This window comes from Olea europaea, chromosome 1, assembly GCF_002742605.1.
Source record: "Olea europaea var. sylvestris chromosome 1, O_europaea_v1, whole genome shotgun sequence".
Taxonomy (NCBI): domain Eukaryota; kingdom Viridiplantae; phylum Streptophyta; class Magnoliopsida; order Lamiales; family Oleaceae; genus Olea; species Olea europaea.
The window spans coordinates 10,097,009-10,103,190 of NC_036237.1; positions in this window are offsets into that span (position 1 = coordinate 10,097,009).

Genomic DNA, 6,182 nt, shown 5'->3' on the forward strand with positions numbered 1-6,182 from the left:
TCAACTTTGGATTGATCTACTTCAATTCATCGTGCTGAAACAGTATGGCCTAGAAATCCAACTCAGTCCAACCAAAATTCACTATTCTTGAATTTGGCATATGATTTTTCCTCACATAGTCTAAAACTATCCTCAGATATTCTTCATGTTGATGAGAATCTCTCGAGTATATCAATATGTCATCAATAAATATGATGACGAACATGTGCAAGTACCGATAAAACACTCTATTCATGAAGTCCATAAACTCATAATGCCCATATTGAGTCCTAAACGACGTCTTTGGTATGTCAACGGACTTAATCTTCAACTGATGATAGCCCGACCTTAAATCAATTTTCGAGAACATGGATGCTCCCTTCGACTAATGAAATAGATCCTCAATCCTAGGAAGATGATACTTATTCTTAATCGTCAACTTATTTAGTTCACGACAGTCAATGCACATCCTCATAGTACCATTTTTCTTCTTTACAAAGAGTATTGGAGCTTTCCAAGGAGATACACTCGGTATAATGAATCCTTTGTCTGGAAGTTCTTCAAGCTGCATCTTCAACTCTTATAATTTCTTTGGTGCCATTCGATATGGAGCTTTGGACACAGGAGTAGCTCCAGGTATCAAATCTATTGTGAACTTCACTAGTCTATCGGGTGGAGTACCCAACAAGTCATCGGGAAATACATCAACATACATTCGTACTATTGGCACATCATCTAATACTTTCTCGTGAGTGGATGTGCTAGTAAGACTAACAAGATATCCTTGACAGTTCGGCTTTCTCAACATGCTCTCTGCTCTCCACTTTTAAAGCTGAGATAATGTGAGGAAGTGCCTTAATCCTCGATCTATAAAATCTGAACTCCCATTCTTCCGATCTTCAAAAAATTACCTTTTTCTCAAAACATACTATCGTGGCTCGATTCTCACCCAATCAAGTCATGCCTAAAATAATATCAAAATCTTTCATCTCTATAACATACAAGTCGGCCTTTAAAGTCATTACATCAAAATTTATCTGTACCCTCTTTGCTATCCTATCAGTATCAATAGTTCCCCTTGATGGCACACTCACCTCTAGTACAGTATCATTTTTTTGACATGAAATATTAATCTTAGTTAGATATGCATTAGATATGAACGAATGCATCGCACTGGAATATATCAGGACCTGCAATCATGTTCGAATTTTTGCCAGCCTCATCGTGAGTCAAAGCAAACACCCTTGCTTTTCCTTTATTCTCTTGTACTGGTTTAGAGGTTCCTTTAAATCTATGGAAAATGGCTAAAACAGATTTATGTAGAAGTTTAATTGTTGGGGAAAAAGAATGTGGTTAAGGGATTGATTTTTTTTTATTTTTTAGATTTTCAAAATAAACGTATGACTATTAAACATAAGGGACAGTTTTTCCCTTAAATCTCAATTGAAGTTATGTAATGCATTGAAAAAAAAAGGTTATAAAAGTAAGTGGGGAGATAAAGCATTTAAAAGTGGAATCAGGTGCATAAAGTGGGTATAAACGTGCATGTGACTTTTCAAGAGTATGGTGACAGTTTTATATTTTCTTCTTTCCTTTGTGTTGTTATGTGTGAGTGTAATTGGGTTTTAAAATAAAATGGGGTAGTTAAACAAAATAGGAAATTTCTGGTTTTAAATTTGAATTCGATATCTTATGAAAATTTTTAGACAAGTGAGTCAACATTACTATAGTGACCAAAACTTTAATTTGGACATTAGGAAGTGTCGTCGAAATAAATATTTATCATTTAAAAGAGATTTCGACACCTTATAAAAATTTTAAAACAAGTGCACATAACTTTATTATCGTGACCAAAACTTTAATTTAAATTCCTAGGAATGGTTGTAGTGAAGTAATAATATAGTTCAAATTATTTTCGAGTTCTACCAGGAAAATTTTTCTTAAAACGAGACACAAGATTTATTATTATTATTATTTTATTTTTTTCTGTCACTACAACCTGTAAGCTTACCACCACTTCCAGTATTCTCGCCACAACCCATGAAGTCACCTTCACCACTACCGAAGCGATTTCCACTATCTCCAGTAATCTCTCCACCACCAGCCGTCCACTCACTATCCCCACCACCTGAATTTACATCTGAAACCTTCTGGTTGGATAAGAGATTGATCTGCAGTGAAGGTGTCACGAGCCGATCACCATTGTTGCGACGTTCAATGAAGCAAGGTACCGTTGGTCGCAGTAGCGACCCCCTTATTGCGACCAGATTTAAAACTCATCGTCGTTGTGCTTGCGGGATGTTTGCGCAACACCATTGTCAAGCCACTTCGCAGGGGTGGACTCAGACAGTTTGAACTGTGGGGTCAAAAATGAATTTTTTTCGAACAACGTATCATTAACGAAAATAAGACCATATGCTACTACAATAGGATTTGGGTTTCGGTTTTTTGGGCATTGGGCTAAGGAAATTAATTAGGTTGACTCACTACTTTGACAGAAAATTACATTTCAAGAAAGAAAAAAAATTCAAAAAACTGTGAGGTCATTTAACCCCACATGACCCCATGTGGGTCCGCCAGTGCCACTTCGTACGTCGCAACACCGTTGTCAAGCCACTTCGTACGTCATTGTGGCAGTTAATGGCTTGGTTTTGATAGCAAGCGAGTAGATGTGGGTATAGTGTGGTGGCACAAAGAGGAGGGAGAAAATGGGTAAGGTATGAATTCGGAATGGGGTGGGGGTTTGGTGAATATGTAGATTAGGTTTGATTAAACTTTTTATTAATTACAGTTGTTAAAATCTAATTACCACTTGATTTGTGAAATTAAAATTAATTCCCTTTTTTAATCAATGTTTAAAAGTAGGTTTCTAGATAATTTTCTCAAATAAATTTGAGTAAAAAATATAAGATTTAAATACAATTTTGCTACACTTACATCATGGTTGACATCCCCGATAACATTTCATGATGTGGCACACAATTTTGCCGTTGACTTCGTCAACACTTATTCAAGTCAATATCCTTGATTTTTATACCTAATGAGATGTCATCCAAGATGTACACATTAAAATCCATTTAAAGAATATGTACAAAATAGGGCTGGCTAACTGTAGGTATTAGAAAATTGATAGGATGAATCATGATTATTTGTTTGTCCTTAAATGAATAAGTTTGTATTCACTTGTAAAAAAGGAAATGAGATAATATGATCCATATTCAGTACACGTGCAATCACTTAGTGATTACATAAAGTTCAAGCCCAATTTCTCCTTAGTGATTACGTAAAGGTCAACCTCGGAAAAATTGTAGTCGAGATATCAAACCTTTTATTTGTGTCATCGAAGGTACCAAATTTTTAAAAAATTTGTAGCTCAAGTCCAAAATCACGATTTCCATCAGTTTGATCCCAAAAATTAAAAATATAATTATTTTCCCCAAATAAGGTAAGGCATTTTGGACATAATTAATTTTCTTATTAAATTCAAACCCCAACCCCCTCACCCCAAAACTAAAACAATTTCCACCCAGCAGTCGGAAGCCACCTCTGGCACCACCAACTCAATGTCCGCCCCAACGTTGCCTGAAAATCAAGCACAACCACCACCTTAAACTAAGAACAATACCTCGCCAGTATCACCAGATTTGACGATGTTAAGAACCCATTTCATATCAACACCGAGGAATCGAGGTAGCTGACCAGCTTGCGAAAATAGATAGCATAGACTATGGTAACTACATGGGGGAGCACGCTCAACCGCTTGCACTTCTTGAGAAGGGCCAGTGACTTTTCAAGATTTTTTGACACCTTGACAAAATTGGGTGGGACAAAACCTCTTCGATTTTCTTTTCTTGTTCGACTGCTATCTGATTTTGGGCCTACTTATTCTGAGGAAGTATTCCTAGTGGTGGTCTTGTTGCTATATATCAATTGAATTCAATTGGTGAAAATTTGATAGGCTTGCACCTTAAAAAAAAATAAAAAAAATATATATATATATATACACACACACACTGTGGAGGATTCCAACAAGTCATTAGTAGAGTAAAAAAGGTGAACTTTTCCGTTTGGGTGTTTTCGTGATTTGAGAAAATGGTTGGGGTGAGAAAAGGAATGTGGTCTTATACAGAATAGGGAGTTTTTTCCTATACTTAAGGGAGCTGTTGGTTTTGGATAGTGGTGGTGCTTGATTTTGAGGCATTTGGGACCGACGTTGAGATGGTGGTGTCGGAGGTGGCTTCCGACGATTGAGTGGAAGTTGTTTTGGTTTTAGGGTGAGAGGGTTGGGGAAGTCGATTCTGTTTTTTACTTTTTTAATTTTTAACTTAGTAGGGAAAATAAATTATGTCCAAAATGCCCTTACCTTATTTGGGGAAAGTAATTAAAAAAAATTCATTTTTGGGGGCAACTGACTGTTTTTGTGGTCAAACTAATGAAAATCGCGATTATGGACTTGATATGTGAATTTTTTAAAGGTTTGGTACTTCCGATGGCACAAATGAAAGCTTTGGATCAAATATATTAATAAACGAAAGTAATTTTTCCTTTCTTCTCGTTGGAATCATTAAGAACAAAAATCATAACTACAAATAGTTAAGGATATAATTTCAAAACTAACAAACTTGCGGAAAAAATTCAACAATCAAGTGGTCACATTGTAACCTATAAGTAAAAATCATGGTCACGTGATCACACAATTTATGGATCACACTTACATACTACATCACAAGTTACATATAGTCATTGTCACACCACAAAATTTAAGGATCGAAATAGCATATTAAGTCACAAATCGGACAATTAATGGGTCACAAATCATATATTAGTTACAAATAGAGATGTCAACAAGTGAAGTCAAAACTTAAAGTTTCGGCTCAACTCGGATAAAAATGACTTGGGCTTTTTGGGGATCGAGTCGACCCAAATCTCGACCCAAAAATTGAAGCTCTGTTCGAGCTTTCGACTCGGGCCTAACTGAGCTAAGGCGAGCCCGAGCTCGAGCCAGCTCTTTTTTTAATTTATTACATTCTAAAATTTTTTAAATAATTTTGGCTCGTTTTAAATTTTAGAGTAAAAAAAACTGAATATCATAGCAAAAAAGTTGGGGAATGAACATAAAAAATAGAATACTATAGTTTCAATATTGTTAGAGTAAGTTGCTATAAAACCAAAAATTTTACATCTTATTTATAGCAAAAATATGTCCATTTCTACAAAATCTAAATTTCAAATTCAAATTTGAAATTTGAACATGATGTAACTTGTGCCTATAAAAAAGACAGAAGGCAACAGGCAACCATAGCTACTTGCAATGTGGGACACCCACGGCTGCTTTTAGAGGCAGCATGCGTTTTTTTATTTAAACGTGTTTTTTCATCAAATAGCGCGGGCTGGCTCGACATGAGTCAGCTCGGGCATCAGCCCAAAATGAGGCTCAGCTCGATTTTTTGGGGCTGCGAGATGAGTTAGCTCGGGCTTTTTCCGAGTCGAGTCACGAGCTGCTTGAGCCGACGAGTAAAATTGACAACCCTAATTGCAAATCGTACAATTAATTGATCGTAATTACTATTCTTGTCACCCTACCTCACTCCAACCCCACTGGTGCTAGCAACCATCTCGACGAAAAAGGGGAGGCTCAGAAGGAACGTGCTCATCGAACCACCGTGCACACTGTAGTGTCTCCACGTCCATCTCACCACATCCCTTACCTCTAAATCTATAGCCGTAGAACTTCCAGGTTACTATATCGCACAGCCAAACAACCTCTACAGCATCAGCACCAAACTCCGTCGACCTGTTCAAGACCCAATTCAGACAGCATCGGTGATGCTTTCACTCATCTCCTTTACAACCTCCCTTGTGATCTTTCCCTCTCTCTCCCAACCCGCAGCCGCTCTTTCCACTCTCCATGACAACTTCTAGGGATGTCAATGAGTCGAATCGAGTCAGCTCGTCAGCCAACTTAAGGCTCGGGCTCAACTCGAGTAAAATTAAGTTCGACTTTTTTGGTTGAGTCGAGCCGAGCCAAAGCTCAGCCAAAAAATAGAGGCTCGATCCAAACTTTCAGCTCGATAAATCCACTTTTTTTCTTGCCTTTGCACTGCATATTTAAAGGCAGTTGTCCCTTTTTTTTCACGAGTTGGCGCCACGTCCCAAAATGGGGATTGACCCAAGCCTCGAACCTGGTAGACTCGGACCTTTTT